Source organism: Culex quinquefasciatus, chromosome 3, assembly GCF_015732765.1.
Source record: "Culex quinquefasciatus strain JHB chromosome 3, VPISU_Cqui_1.0_pri_paternal, whole genome shotgun sequence".
Lineage (NCBI taxonomy): Eukaryota > Metazoa > Arthropoda > Insecta > Diptera > Culicidae > Culex > Culex quinquefasciatus.
The window spans coordinates 37,142,364-37,158,339 of NC_051863.1; the positions used below are offsets into that span (position 1 = coordinate 37,142,364).

At 33.3% G+C, this 15,976-nt stretch overlaps 1 long non-coding RNA gene across 1 annotated transcript; it reads right to left on the reverse strand.

Moving 5' to 3' along the window:
- Positions 1–12,535: 12,535 nt before the first annotated feature.
- Positions 12,536–12,972, reverse strand: LOC119770565. Its single transcript, XR_005278894.1, has 2 exons — positions 12,880–12,972; positions 12,536–12,829 (listed from the first exon to the last, which is right to left on the reverse strand). It is a non-coding gene; the product is annotated as an uncharacterized LOC119770565 (long non-coding RNA).
- Between the last annotated feature and the right edge of the window lie 3,004 nt (positions 12,973–15,976).

Genomic DNA, 15,976 nt, shown 5'->3' on the forward strand with positions numbered 1-15,976 from the left:
TTATTTCAATTTGGATATTAAAAATTATTGGTTGAAACCAAATCCCATCCCAGCCAATCTAGGGATCAATATGCTGCTGAACGAACACGGGCTGCAATGTCAAGGATTAAATTTGTCATTATCCCGTTACCACAAGCATTTAGGATAATGTTTCACCTAGTCTACAGCTAACGGACATCTTACGGTGTGTTCTGTAGATCAAACTTATGATAAAAAAACTGATAAAAATATTTGATATTTGGCACCATAAAAGAAATGCTATTTTCCAACATTTTGCGAAATATTTCGTCGATTTTATAAAAAAAGGTTAAACAGTTTGGCCGTCTAACTTTTTTTATACAGCGTCTAAATCTGAGTCATTTATGAAGAAATAAATGTCGACTTTTTTGAACACAAGAAATTGCCTTGTTGCCTTGGTTTGATTTTTTATGAATGTTTGGAATAAAATAATAACGAGGAGAACATTTTTTATTTAAAAAAAATTAATTCCTTAGATTTTTTTATTTATAGTATATAATAGCGCAATTTTATTAAATCATGAATGCTGTTCATCTAACAAAGAAGGGGGAGGGGGTTAGCGAGTTACCACAAAAAACCAGAACCAAAATTCTCGAAAAAATGCCACGTGGTTTATACACGACCCCTTGTTTGAATTTATATATTCCAAAATACAAATATTGTAAAGTTAAAACACTTTGAAATAAAAAAATTGATTCTTAAATAATACAAGACTATGACCAAAGTGGAGCAAATGGGGCAAACATAAATAAAAAAAAAAACATTAAAAAAAACAGAAAATATAATTATAAGCTATTGTTTAATCATTTTAAAAGTGATTGAAAGTGTTTTAAATTTTGTTTGTACCAGTCCAGTTGTTTCACTTCTTATGTTAAAAATCGGATAATTTTTACGGGAAAAATTCAACTTCAATTTTACAAAAAATCATTTGCGCCTGTTTTCCGGACATTTGAAGGGATGGCAGAAAAAAAATAAATAAAAATTAAAACATTTTTTAAAATATTTTATAATTGAAATTGTGAAATTCAAATGCCCAAGTAGCTAGAAGTTCAATATTTCCGATTGTCAACAGTCTAAACACGGAAATGCATAAAAGTGAATTATGAATCAGAAATTTAATAGCTTAAAAATTTGAAATTCAAAATTGAATTGAATTAAAATATTTAAATATTTATAATTATGATAAATATCAAAAAATGATAACAAATATTATTGGATTTTTGTAAATATTTTTTTAATTTTTAATAACATTCTGGTAATTTTTATATTTAAGAATTAGGCCGATGCAAATATTTTACAATATTTTTGACTCTCGGCTCTGGCCGGAGTCGAGGCAGACATTTTAAAATTAAAATTGTGAAATTCAAATGCTCGAGAAGTTAGAAGTTCTTTATTTCAGATTGTCACAACTCTAAAAACGGAAAAGCATAAAAGTTAAATATTAATGAGAAATTTAATAGTTTGAAAATTCAAAATTCCAAATAAACTTAAAAAGTAATCAAAAACTAATTGATTTCAAGAATTTAAAAATTTACAATTACGAAAAATATCAAAAAATAAAAAAAAACATATTTTTCGATTAATGTTTTTTTTTTTTAATTTTGATATCAAGTTTTTTACTTTTCTACTCATGAGTTTTCCCGATGCAAACTTTAGGAAAAATTTATTCAATTATTTAATTTTTCCATTTTTAATATTTTAATATTTCAATAACTATATTTTTCCATTTTTAATATTCAGCAATTCCATTTGAAAAGAGCCTAAACCGAAAAAATTATAAGACCCGTATTTCATATTTGGTCATATTTGGCCAAAAACGTACCTCAACTTTAAACAGCTGACAAAATAATAGGATTTGTTCTAGGAACTAAATTTTTCAGCGAAGTCATCTTGAGATGTCCCCTACACAATCCTTTTAAAAGAATTCAGTTTCATTTAGAAGAATCTGAGAAATGGTAAAAACCGTAAAAAATCACTTTGACCCAATCTCACTCCCCAGACCCAATGTCACCCCCACTGACGGTATAGAATATTTTGATTTTTTTGAGAATAGTTTGAAAAGTGTAGAAAAAAAACATTTAAATACATATTAAAGGTCCCCAAGAATATTAATAATTTTGATTAAATAAAGAATAGTTAATAACTTTACAGCCCATATTCAATTATCCAAAGTTTCGATAATACAAATTTTAGATAATCCAATCATAAACATTTTTTTATTTGCTTGCTTTTAACATCGATTCGCCTTCTGCCACTTCATTCTAGCCTAATTTAAATAATATTTCAACACCGCCATTTTGAGTTTGCCAATTCTTAATCACTTTAGAGTAGTTTGAAAATAATACTTGTTGAAGGAATTTTGTCAAAATATTGATAGCGACGCAAAATTTAAATCATTGAATGAAAAAGCATGACAATGATGGAAGTCTTCACGTTAATATTTAAGAAAATTTAGAAGTTGGGGAGGGGGGGAGGGGACCTTCAAATAAACTCTGTATTGGCCTGCTCAGATTATTAACATCATGGACTTTTCTATGTGAAAGTACCTACCCAAATCCGTGCCAACCGTTGACCACTTCAAGAAGTCGTCCAGCAATAGAAAAAAAAAAGTACCCCACTCGTAAGAAATTCCGTCGGTCAGGTTTGCGCCGGACCAAGATCCGCTCATAAAGCACCGGTCCAACGTGGTAAAAGGTCATAAATTTGGGCCGACATTCACACATACACACAAAAGTCACACGCCACTGAGATTTTTCTGGGCCTGGACCGGCCTTTTCTGGTCCAGTTGGTTTGGGCTCTCTCCGTTGGTTGGGTTGATTTGGAAAAAGGGACCAAGGGGTCAAGAGGTCGCGGACGTCGTAGGTAATGCAGCTAATGTAATCGTACATGGTTTTCATTTTCGGCTGGCCCACAAAGTGTGTTAGTGGTAAGGTGTTCAGAGGGGGGAGGGGGAAGGATCGCTTTCCGGTGCCCCTCTCCCACGTGGCAGCGAGATGACTTTGGCTTTTACGTGTGGTCGTAAATAAAATTAGCACTTCATACGCGTTTATTATTAATGAACGGTGTGTTTCATGGCACCGTGGCACCACCGTGGTGTGGTGAACGGGAAACGAGACCTGCTGGATGACCTTTGAACGCGCGGTAGCTTATGAGGCAAGTAACACGTTAAATTTGACATTTGAGGGATTTTTGTTATAAAAGCTCATTACAGGCTCAAATTACTATTTTAAATGCATTTAGGATAATGTTACTGAATAACAATTTCTCAAGTATTCTGCAACCCTTATTCAATCGTTTAAAGCATAATAGTTTTATTAAAAATAACACATACCAAAGGTTGTTAATCTTTTTGTTTTGCATTTCACAAACCTTTTTCTTGAAATTTGTATACGAATTCCTATTTTTCCGTCAATTGCTGATCTCTCTACATTATTCCAAAAACTATGTTTGATGAATGATGTTCCTCCAACAGGACTTGTTGGTTTCTTGGTCCCCTGCAATGGGGTACCTCTGCAATGACAGGATATTTTTCATTATCTGTCCCCCCCCTCCTTCGAAGCACCAGTAGTCCAAATTCCAGGTGTTTCCAGAGGAACGAATGAAGGCCATTTTTCCCAGCAGCACATCCCGGAACGACATCAACCAATTGCTGTGAGGACATTGCAGGCCAGCGATGGCAAAAAAACACCAAACTGAGTCTCGAAGAAAAACCAGCTTTTCACACCACCGCCCACAAATTTTCGCCAAGGATGAGCCCCGGGAAGCATCCGGAAATGCAAAACAGGGCTAGGAAAAAAAAAGCGAGACAGAGATGTTTGGGTGAATGAATTGATGTCGCACACTTCTTTCGCTTCCTGGTTCGATCTTTTCACTCGCTGGTGGTAAAAGAAGGATGAGCTTCGGCAGGGCTCAATGGCAGCGGTGAGGGGTTGGACACTTGATTTTTAATACATAAAAAATCTTGGAAACAAGAACTTTTTTTAAAAGTAAAATTTCAACATTAAAGTATGAGCAGAGTTTTTGAGAAAGCCATGCAAAAAGAACTTTTTTGCCTTCCTCACCTGAGGTGAGGCTATAATCCTCATGTTCATGTTCATGTTCATGTTCATGTTCATGTTCATGTTCATGTTCATGTTCATGTTTATGTTCATGTTCATGTTCATGTTCATGTTCATGTTCATGTTCATGTTCATGTTCATGTTCATGTTCATGTTCATGTTCATGTTCATGTTCATGTTCATGTTCATGTTCATGTTCATGTTCATGTTCATGTTCATGTTCATGTTCATGTTCATGTTCATGTTCATGTTCATGTTCATGTTCATGTTCATGTTCATGTTCATGTTCATGTTCATGTTCATGTTCATGTTCATGTTCATGTTCATGTTCATGTTCATGTTCATGTTCATGTTCATGTTCATGTTCATGTTCATGTTCATGTTCATGTTCATGTTCATGTTCATGTTCATGTTCATGTTCATGTTCATGTTCATGTTCATGTTCATGTTCATGTTCATGTTCATGTTCATGTTCATGTTCATGTTCATGTTCATGTTCATGTTCATGTTCATGTTCATGTTCATGTTCATGTTCATGTTTTTGTTTTTGTTTTTGTTTTTGTTTTTGTTTTTGTTTTTGTTTTTGTTTTTGTTTTTGTTTTTGTTTTTGTTTTTGTTTTTGTTTTTGTTTTTGTTTTTGTTTTTGTTTTTGTTTTTGTTTTTGTTTTTGTTTTTGTTTTTGTTTTTGTTTTTGTTTTTGTTTTTGTTTTTGTTTTTGTTTTTGTTTTTGTTTTTGTTTTTGTTTTTGTTTTTGTTTTTGTTTTTGTTTTTGTTTTTGTTTTTGTTTTTGTTTTGTTTTTGTTTTTGTTTTTGTTTTTGTTTTTGTTTTTGTTTTTGTTTTTGTTTTTGTTTTTGTTTTTGTTTTTGTTTTTGTTTTTGTTTTTGTTTTTGTTTTTGTTTTTGTTTTTGTTTTTGTTTTTGTTTTTGTTTTTGTTTTTGTTTTTGTTTTTGTTTTTGTTTTTGTTTTTGTTTTTGTTTTTGTTTTTGTTTTTGTTTTTGTTTTTGTTTTTGTTTTTGTTTTTGTTTTTGTTTTTGTTTTTGTTTTTGTTTTTGTTTTTGTTTTTGTTTTTGTTTTTGTTTTTGTTTTTGTTTTGTTTTTGTTTTTGTTTTTGTTTTTGTTTTTGTTTTTGTTTTTGTTTTTGTTTTTGTTTTTGTTTTTGTTTTTGTTTTTGTTTTTGTTTTTGTTTTTGTTTTTGTTTTTGTTTTTGTTTTTGTTTTTGTTTTTGTTTTTGTTTTTGTTTTTGTTTTTGTTTTTGTTTTTGTTTTTGTTTTTGTTTTTGTTTTTGTTTTTGTTTTTGTTTTTGTTTTTGTTTTTGTTTTTGTTTTTGTTTTTGTTTTTGTTTTTGTTTTTGTTTTTTAAGAAATCGACGAATCAAATTTTATACAAATAAAAAAATCAAAAATCACTGCCGGCCAAATCTTTTAAAAAGCCGTTTGTTTTTTTTTTGTAAAGTGTCATGTTTTTCTCAGCAAAAATGATCTCGAATCGAAAAATGGACTGCTCAATCGGAATCTTTTCACAATTTTGCACTAAAACATTTTACATTTCTAAGTGCCATTTTTTAATAATATTTGAACTAGTTCTTTGGCAAACTTGAAAATTTTAGATTTATTTATATGAAGAAATCAATTTCTTGTGAATTTTGATCAATCTTGAAACTTTAATTAGCAATATTAGAATTTTGAATAAAGTTTTTTTTATGTGACAAAAAATACTTACAACATTTGGACAAAATTGTATTTCCAAAAATCCTTCCATCTTTAGTCAAAAATCAAAATTTTCGAAATAAGAGTGTTTATTTAAATGACAATATTTTGAAGGTATTTTGAAAATTAGATTCCAAAATTTCAGATTGCCTCAACCGTCCTACCCCTTGGCCCATCCCAGTTGACAAGTTCCAGGAGCCACCCACTGTCAGGTGGTTGGCCAGGGTTTGCTCTCCCCTTTCCTTCGACCTCCAGCCTTGAAATTGAATTGAATTGGTTCGCTGAGGAATGGTGCACATTTTTCACTTTGATCCGCCCAGGATGCCGGGGCCACTTTCGAATGCCAAATGAACTTTTTCCCACTGCCGCATGACGGATCCGGATTCGGTGTTTGGGAAGCTCCCACGACGACGGTTATGGAAAACGGTGGTCAACACAGTTCGACAGATCGGTGACAGTGCCAAGAAATGGAATCATCCATTCAGTAGTGGTGGTGGGGGTGGATCGCATTACGGTGCATAAATCACTCACACTGGAGGGGGGGCTTATTGTTAGTTTGGTGGAGCTTTGGGTGACTTTTTTTTTCATTTGCTTGTTGGAGGTGTAATGGCTATGTCAGGGAAAACTTCATAAATAACTTCACTGTCAGTGCCACTCAAGGTGGGTAGCAACTTTATTGGAAATAAATTCATAAAATCTTCAATTTTGATAAGTTTAATTGATGTATAATTTTTGGGATTTCGAATCTAACCCTCAATACATTTTGGTTCAAAATTGAAGAATCCTATGAAATTATCGAGGATTATTGAAGGAAAGGAGTGCAATATCCGTGGTGGTAGTGTACTCTTGATCCTTATGCAAAGTTGATTCGTTTTGCTTGTGAAACTGACTAAAACTTTTTTTAATCAGTTTTGAGTAAAAATTTCGAAAAAAATACATCAGACACAATTAAACTGAAGTACATAAAAAACACAAAATTCTCATCTGTAATTAAATCACATAGCCTTTCCTGTAAACTAAATTGAAACGATTCAATTACATTTTGGATTACAGATCAAATCTGCCACACTGAAAATCAATTATTCTAGCTTTCGTAACACTACACTTTGAATGCCAAAGCCGAGTTCGTCCGCTCAATGTCATCGCCGAAAATCCAATCGATGCCCGCCGAACTCGTTTTGGATTAAATCATAACCGGAAAAATCGTGACCCTCGTCCGCTTCGATGGAGTCCTCGGGCGGAGAATGGCCAGGGTAAATGATTTTTTTGTGTATTTTGTTTTTTTCAAATTTCCAGTCTAGCTTCAACAAATTTGATTATGTTCAGTTGACAGATCCAACTCAAAAAAATCCAGATCACAAGCCAATTCCCAACTAAACACCCTCTACCCTAATCAGAGTGCGCGGGCTAGGCGAAAGCCTTTTTTTTCCACCTGGCAGCCCAAAGCCTCGGCTCGAATTCTTAATTAAATAAATCAATGTGTTCTATTGTAATTGGGAAATCGCATGCCCGGCACCAGTAAACACGTTTCCACTTTAGTCAACCTTTTTGGCGTCTCGGTTCGTTCGATGCTCTTTTTGTGAGTGTGTGTGTGTTTGGTTTTATGGTATGAGACAAGTTAACCCTTAAGAAAAAAAAGCAACCACTGCTGCGAATAAAATTAAGTTGCAAAGGATGGGCTTATCGTGCGATTATGACATTTTTGCTTGTTTTAATTAGTCTACCTTGCGGGCCAGCTATGGGTGGAATTTGTTTTGCATGATTGATTGGTGGGTTCTAAAGGGTTTTTTTTTTTTCGATGAAATTCCGCATGGGCAGGACCCGTTTAAATACTTGATGTCGGATGGTATTTCACCATTTTTATAACTGTTGCCTGCCGTGTCAAAAAATGTAGGCAAACTTTGAACACAACACACAGTCAAACATGTTTCTTAGTTAAATATGCTTCTCCAGTTGGCATCCAGTGGATTGAACGTGAAACAAATAAAAATTATGTAAAATTTTATGAGTCATACATTTCTAACATTTCCGTCCAAATTTGTGCGGTTCATAAGCAAAATCGAGTGTCCGGAATTCGAATTGAAAGAGTCCGGATCTCGAATCAGCTTTTATCAGTGTGCGGAATTCGAAAAATTGTTATGAAAGACATATTTTGCAAGCTTTCTGTTAAAACTGACCGTTTATACTACATCCTGATAATATTTCTACATTTCCAACCTTTCACATGATTTTTTGCCAGCTATAACAAAAATAATATGCTACTAAGTGTCCGGATTTTGAATTATGGCGTTACCAAAGCTGTAAAACACGATCCTGAAAAGTGATTAGGGTAATTCTCCGCCAACTCACACAGCAGTTGCCCCGACCCCTCTTCGATTTGCGTGAAACTTTGTCCTAAGGGGTAACTTTTGTCCCTGATCACGAATCTGATGTCCGTTTTTTGATATCTCGTGACGGAGGGGCGGTACGACCCCTTCCATTTTTGAACATGCGAAAAAAGAGGTGTTTTTCAATAATTTGCAGCCTGAAACGGTGATGAGATAGAAATTTGGTGTCAAAGGGACTTTTATGTAAAATTAGGCGCCCAATTTGACGGCGTACTCAGAATTCCAAAAAAACGTATTTTTCATCGAAAAAAAACACTAAAAAAGTTTTAAAAATTCTCCCATTTTCCGTTACTTGACTGTAAAATTTTTTGGAACATGTCATTTTATGGGAAATTTAATGTACTTTTTGAATCTACATTGACCCAGAAGGGTCATTTTTTCATTTAGAACAAAATTTTTCATTTTAAAATTTCGTGTTTTTTCTAACTTTGCAGGGTTATTTTTTAGAGTGTAACAATGTTCTACAAAGTTGTAGAGCAGACAATTACAAACAAATTGATATATATACATAAGGGGTTGCTTATAAACATCACGAGTTATCGCGATTTTACGAAAAAAAGTTTGAAAAAGTTGGTCGTCATTGATCATGTTCATGGTCACCCGTGACAGAAACGGACGACGAAACAAAGAGAAACGCAAAAAGCAACTTTTTCAAAACTTTTTGCCTTCCTCACCTTACTGAGGAAAGGCTATAAAATCATTCGAAAAACGAACTTCTTAAATAGGCCTTCTAGACCCACCTTCACGTATACATATCGACTCAGAATCAAATTCTGAGCAAATGTCTGTGCGTGTGGATGGACGTAGAATTTTGTTTCTCACTCACTTTTCTCGGAACTGGTTCAACCGATTTTGTCCGGATCTGTGTCGTTAGATCCGTCTTCAGGTCCCCTGAGTCTTTTTTGAATATCATTAAGTTTAGTTAAGTACTTCAAAAGTTATGCTAAAAAAACGATTTTAATTAAAGTTCAGAAGATTGTAAAAAGGGTGGTTTTTGTAAGAAAACTGGTCATGCTATATATTTTTAGAAAGGTATTTGAAAGACCTTTATAATGAGTCTAAAACATCAAAGATCGGATAACCCTATCAAAAGTTATTAGCACTTAAGTGTTATTTATGCACTTTTTGGAGGCCGGATCCCAGATATTTCTATCATAACGGTGTCCGGGTCTGGCATGTGACCCATCATTAGTTAGATAATTGAAAAACCTTCCAAATGAGCCTACAACATCAAAGATCTGATGACCAGTTCAAAAGTTATAAGCACTTAAATGTTATTTATACACTTTTTGGAGGCCGGATCTCAGATATTACGATGAAAAAAGTGTGCGGATCCATCATGTGATCCATCATTAGTTACACGGAAAGGGGATCGATCGCCCAAACAGCGACCGAATTTTGCTGGGTTGGTTTTGCTGATATCAGCGAATTTTTTCTCTAAACCAGCGAAATTTTTCGCTGAAAAAGGTGGCTGCGCGAAATCAAATTCAGCAACTTGATTTCGCTGGTTTGTTATTTCTGAAACGGTTTCTTTTCCAGCGAAAGTTTTCGCTGGTTTGATACACATCCTTCCGACAGCCGTCATAAATGTTTGTTATTGTTCACGTTTGGAAGCGATTTGTGGCAATCGAATTGCTTTAGGGGTTTTTTTCAAAACAAAAAAGCATGAAAAGAAGCACGTTTCCATAAAATTCTCGCAGCAGAAAAATACGGTGCAGTGAAGCTGGAGATGTATTTGTACTGCTGCATAGATGAGTGCACAAATTGTTGCAGGTGGCAGCAAGAATCGTAGGCGAGGAACTTGACCATGGCCGCGGAACAGTTTGTGCTGTGGCAAGTAAGTAGGCAACCTGGCTGGACTTTCTTTTAATTCTGCGTAAAAGCGTAAAAGAACACCAGTTCAGTGAAAAAATCCGCTGGACCAGCGAATTGTTTCCCAAAACCAGCACAATAATCTACTGGTTGATTTTGGTGCCCTGCCGCTTTTTCCAAACCAGCGAGAAAATTTTCTGATTCTGGCAAAACTGATCCCCCAAACAGCGACATTTTTCACCAAACCAGTGTTTTTTTTACTGGTTTGGTAGAATTTCATCGGTTTCCAAACCAGCGAAAAAAATTAGCGATTCTAGGTAATTTTTGTGCAGGCTGAGAAATTAGCGACATTTTTCGCTAGTTTTAGCGAACTTTATCGCGATTTGGCGATGGATCCCCTTTCCGTGTAGATAACTGAAAGGCCTTTCAAATGAGCCTACAACATCAAAGATCTGATTACCCTATCAAAAGTTATGAGCACTTAAGTGTTATTTCTACGTTTTTTGGAAGCCAAATCTCAGATAATTTGATGAAAATAATTTTCGGATGCACAATGCGACCCATCGTTTAGTGAGAAATCGAAAGACCTCTTTACAAAGAAACAAAAACTAAGTAGATACATATTCAGGGTTGTTACGGAAAAGTCGAGAAAAAATCCGCGCCAGATCCGAGCCGACCCCAAAACCCAATCCGCGCGAAATCCGCGCCATATAAAAAAACCGCGACAAACATAGAAGAGAGTAACATAATGATTGAAATTTTAAACGAAAAAAGAATAATACAGAAGGCATTTGGATCAGTACCGTTGATCAGTTGTGGATTCATATCCCACCTGTTTCAAATGGAACCTTTTTTGCCAGAAAAAAATTAAATTCGAGGATTTAAAAAAATTAAAACCATCAAATAAATCACAAAATTATAAAATCTAGGGATTTAGTACTTGATAATTCTCGCCAAAACTTTACTCTGGAAAATCGAAACACGAAATTTCTATTATTTTCTTCTCTAAATTTCTCTAATCAAAAATATGACTACGAAAATGATCCGAACTAAGAAAATGGCAAAAAAATAATACAATAATTTAAAAATTAAATAATTAAATAATTTAATAATTTAAAAATTTAATAATTTAAAAGTTTAAAAATTTAAAAATTTAATAATTTAATAATTTAATAATTTAATAATTTAATAATTTAATAATTTAATAATTTAATAATTTAATAATTTAATAATTTAATAATTTAATAATTTAATAATTTAATAATTTAATAATTTAATAATTTAATAATTTAATAATTTAATAATTTAATAATTTAATAATTTAATAATTTAATAATTTAATAATTTAATAATTTAATAATTTAATAATTTAATAATTTAATAATTTAATAATTTAATAATTTAATAATTTAATAATTTAATAATTTAATAATTTAATAATTTAATAATTTAATAATTTAATAATTTAATAATTTAATAATTTAATAATTTAATAATTTAATAATTTAATAATTTAATAATTTAATAATTTAATAATTTAATAATTTAATAATTTAATAATTTAATAATTTAATAATTTAATAATTTAATAATTTAATAATTTAATAATTTAATAATTTAATAATTTAATAATTTAATAATTTAATAATTTAATAATTTATTAATTTAATAATTTAATAATTTAATAATTTAATAATTTAATAATTTGATAACTTAAGAACTTTCTTAAAAAAAATAAAATTAACAAAAAAAATCAATTGTAATATTTTTGTAATTTTTCAATTTAATAATTCGTACTTTTTTACGTTTTTTGAGTCTGTATGTTTTGACAATTTCAAATTATGAATTCTATTTTTTTTATTATTTGAATATGTAAATTCTTAAATTTCAAATTGTTGAATTTCAGATTTCTTTTTTTTTTAATTGAACATTACATTTCGCTTTTAGACGGAGATTTTAGCAGATTTCTAAGTGGATTTCGTCATGTTGTGATAATTGGGAGTAGAATCAATTCTACCTGAATCAGAGTGGCAACAAAATTTTTGATTTTTTCAATAAACCAAAAATTTAAAAAAATAAATTTTTATATTGAAAAAAAAACATAGAAAATCTACAAAGTTTCATAGCCTCAAATTTTTAAAATTATGTAATTTTTACGAATTTTGTTATTTTGATTTTAATAAAATTGGTATTTATTTGAATTGTTAAGCAGATGTTTTAAAAATAATGAGTTGTAATGTTATGTTGTTAAGTTTCGTATTAAGAAAAAAAAACAATCAATAATTTTTAAGAAGAAAATTTTCTTCATTAACTACTTCTTAGAAATTGATGTTTTCGCACTCAACGAAAAAGACTGAATATATTTAATTCCTAATAATATTTTCCTTTGTAAATTGCAAGAAATTTTATCGTTCTCAATTATTTTGTTTATCAAAATTGCTATCCGCGCGAAATCCGCGCCTGAGCAACATTAGCCAGCAAATCCGCGCCAGATCCGCGCGATACGCGCCATCCGCGCCATCCGCGCGATCCGCGCCGTCCGTAACAACCCTGCATATTTTCTCATTTATTTTCATTTTTTTTATAAATATAACTTTCTCCACTCGTGGTCACATGAAACTTCCTCTTGCTGCCTCAAGTCCATCATCGTTTAAGGTTTCGCGTATTTTGTAGTCTGGAAGACAATGTTGTATCTACCGCGACAGGATCTTCGATTGCCGATCTGCAACGGATCGTCCCGGGATAGGAAGTTGTTTCGTCGGTCGTATTGGAAAATCGATCAGGAACGGACCAGACCGACGATGACGCTGCCGCCGCCATCACTCTTGTTTAGTTTGACCAAAGACACTTCAAAGAAACTGGTTAGAAATTATTCAAGAAACTGTAACAAAAATTACCTTTTAGCCTTTTTTCACACAAAACTTGATCGTCCACTTGAAATTTGATAAAATTTAAAAAATATATATTTTGTTTGGAATTGCTTTTGACAGATGACAAACAGGAGATGGATTCTGCATTTTTGCACAAACACTCACATTGAGAATTGATCAAACACTACACTACACACTGACCAAAAATCAAGAGTTCGTTTTCCCACATTTTCAAGCAAATTTTAGAGTTCAAGTCGAGCATTTTAGCTCGAGCCTCGATTCGATTTGGCTCGCGTTCAAGCCTTAATTGACTCGATGCTAGAGCCAAAATTCTCACTAGGTCAATGTTCAAGTACTAAACCAAAAAATGGTTATATGGTTAAACTGAAAAAAATCGTATGTAAAAGTGATATAACAAATTCAAAGTGATATTCAAATCGTAATTCTTGGTAAGGGTGATTTTATTGCAAAAAATAAAAGAATTTGTCAAGACAACATTTACGATAGATCAAATATGGTCCCCTTGGAACGAGGTTTAAAGTAAAATACTTTATGTCAAAATCGGCCGTGAAATAATTTTTTCAAAATTGATTTAAAAATCTAATTTAAACCTATTGTGAAAAATAAAAAAAAAAATATTTTCGTTGTAAACAAGAATATCACTAATTTTAGTTCAATTTTAGGATTCAAATTAGATCCTATGTTTTGTTACATGAATAATTGTGGTGAGGGAGAAGGGATGTCCAATGTGTTAAAAAAAATGACATCCTTTTCCCTCTCCAATAGAGTTATCTACGTGTGCAGGTAAGGCCTCGTGACGCGTTGGTTAGCGGTTTCGGCTGCCGATCCCTAAGTTGCTATGGGATGCGGGTTCGATTCTCGCCTTATCCTCCTGGCCTTCTATCGGATGGGGAAGTAAAACGTCGATCCATTTGCGTAAAAGAGGTTTTGGGTGACTCACCACACATAACCTTTGGATGCCTAGAAATGAGAAGAAACTTGCAACAGAGACTACAAAAAGACCCGGGGTCATCAAAGTGGATTGCTTTGCTTTTTACGTGCGCATGTATTGCGTATACGTACATGAAAAAGATTGAGGTTAAATTTTGTACCGGCCAGCAAAACAAATGGTGTGCTAGGACCCTATTGTAAACCATAAATGTGAGGAAGGCACCAACCACCTATAGGTGGATTAAGTAACGTTTTTTTCGTAAAATCGCGATAACTCGTGATGTTTTTTTGCAAATCCCTTATGTATATATATCCAAATTTTTGTAATTGTCTGTTCTACAACTTTGTAGAACATTGTTACACTCTAAAAAATAACTCTGCAAAGTTAGAAAAAACACGAAATTTTAAAATGAAAAATTTTGTTCTAAATGAAAAAATGACCCTTCTGGGTCAATGTAGATTCGAAAAGTACATTAAATTTCCCATAAAATGACATGTTCCAAAAAATTTTACAGTCAAGTAACGGAAAATGGGAGAATTTTTAAAACTTTTTTAATGTTTTTTTTTCGATGAAAAATACGTTTTTTTGGAATTCTGAGTACGCCGTCAAATTGGGCGCCTAATTTTACATAAAAGTCCCTTTGACACCAAATTTCTATCTCATCACCGTTTCAGGCTGCAAATTATTGAAAAAACACCTCTTTTTTCGCATGTTCACAAATGGAAGGGGTCGTACCGCCCCTCCGTCACGAGATATCAAAAAACGGACCTCGGATTCATAATCAGGGACAAAAGTTACCCCTTAGGACAAAGTTTCACGCAAATAGAAGAGGGGTCGGGGCAACTGCTGTGTGAGTTGGCGGAGAATCGCCCATATATTAAAGAAATTGATGTCCGAATCTGTCATGCTTCTCGTGATAGGTCGTGAAAGGTAATCGGGAGACCTTTCCCATGAGCCCTGAATAAGGAAGATCGGACAACTGAGTTACATTGGTAAAACGGTGAATGAGCAGATGTTGCTAAAAACGAAACTATTGGCACTACGCCCCCCGGGGCATGGCCTTCCTCTAACGTGGAATTTCTGCTCCAGCGCCTCTGACGAGACAGGAGAAACCGGGACCGACGTTTTACTTCACCATCCGATAGAAGCTCAGTGGATAAGGCGGGAATCGAACCCGCGTCTCATAGCATCATCGGGATCGGCAGCCGAAGCCGCTACCCCTGCGCCACGAGACCCAGATGTTGCTATTTAAGGTAAAATCACTAAATAAATATGAGGAAGGCACCAACCACCTAAAGGGGGATTAAGTAACGTTTTTTTTTCAAAAAAAAAAAAAAACACCAAAAATCAGGACCAACTGCAACCTTGTGCAAAGTAGTAGGGAATTGAATTTTCTACAAGAGTCTCACACTTGGACAATTTTGGGCAAGACCCACACCACCTGGCAGAACAATTCAGAAGCGATGTTTTTCTGCATACATTTTTGCGATTTTCCCCGTATAAACTTCAACGATTAAAAGCGACCCTAAATCCTAAACCGATTTGGCTCAAAATTGGCACAGATACTCATTTTTGCATACTGAATCTTGTCAGAGGGAATCCCAGATGTTGATTTTTTTATTGTCACCCTAATGAACATTTGACTTAAATTCCATTCGAAGGGTGTTTTTCGGAATCGCAAATAAATTACAAAACTTGATTTTTTCAGCACTCGTCATATTTATACAACTCGGTGAACCTCGTTGGAAAAATAAACAACTCGTGCTGAAAAAAAACTTCTACTATTTAAGATTTTTTTTTTTAAATACGGCTCACGACTTTTAAAAGAGCCCAATAATTTGATTCAAGATATGGTTACCAGTTGTGCTCATACCAACTCTTGTCATTTTTGCCGATATCGGACTCCTTAAAAAGTAAATATGCAATCTGTTAACTACTAGCCTAATTGTTTACCAGGCTGCATTTTAATTGAGTTCCTACTGCAACCTGTAACTCACAGTCAGTCGTGTCACTTTCCTTGCTCGCAGCAATCAACTTGCGGCTTTCGGTGCTGGAAGGTAATTGAATTTGCAAAAATGACCTACGGATTGACGTTGCCCGAAAGCGCGTGGGCTCGGTCGCTTTTCACAGGGCAAACTTTCATGAATAATTAGCCGGCTTCCTAATTAAATT